At 48.8% G+C, this 525-nt stretch overlaps 1 non-coding gene across 1 annotated transcript; it reads left to right on the plus strand.

Moving 5' to 3' along the window:
* Window positions 1–230: 230 nt before the first annotated feature.
* Trnaa-cgc lies at window positions 231–303 on the plus strand. Its single transcript has one exon. It is a non-coding gene; the product is annotated as a tRNA-Ala (tRNA).
* The last annotated feature ends 222 nt before the right edge of the window (window positions 304–525 follow it).

Below are 525 nucleotides of genomic sequence, written 5' to 3' on the forward strand. Positions count from 1 at the left end.
AGTTTTGTCAGGACTGGCTCTCCCAAGGCTGTCAGTAGTTCTAATGGAATGTTGTCTACTCCCGGGGCCTTGTTTCGGCTTAGGTCTTTCAGTGCTCTATCATATCTCCCATTTCATCTTCATCTACATCCTCTTCCATTTCCATAATATTGTCCTCAAGAACATCGCCCTTGTATAGTCCCTCTATATACTCCTTCCACCTTTCTGCTTTCCCTTCTCTGCTTAGACCGAGCGAGGTGGTGCAGTGGTTAGCACACTGGACTCGCATTCGGGAGGACGACGGTTCAATCCCGTCTCCGGCCATCCTGATTTAGGTTTTCCGTGATTTTCCTAAATCGTGTCAGGCAAATACCGGGATGGTTCCTCTGAAAGGGCACGGCCGATTTCTTTCCCAATCCTTCCCTAACCCGAGCTTCCGCTCCGTCTCTAATGACCTCGTTGTCGACGGGACGTTAAACACTAACCACCACCTTCTCTGCTTAGAACTGGGATTCCATCTGAGTCCTTGATATTCATACAAGTGGT

This window comes from Schistocerca americana, chromosome 5, assembly GCF_021461395.2.
Source record: "Schistocerca americana isolate TAMUIC-IGC-003095 chromosome 5, iqSchAmer2.1, whole genome shotgun sequence".
Classification (NCBI taxonomy): domain Eukaryota; kingdom Metazoa; phylum Arthropoda; class Insecta; order Orthoptera; family Acrididae; genus Schistocerca; species Schistocerca americana.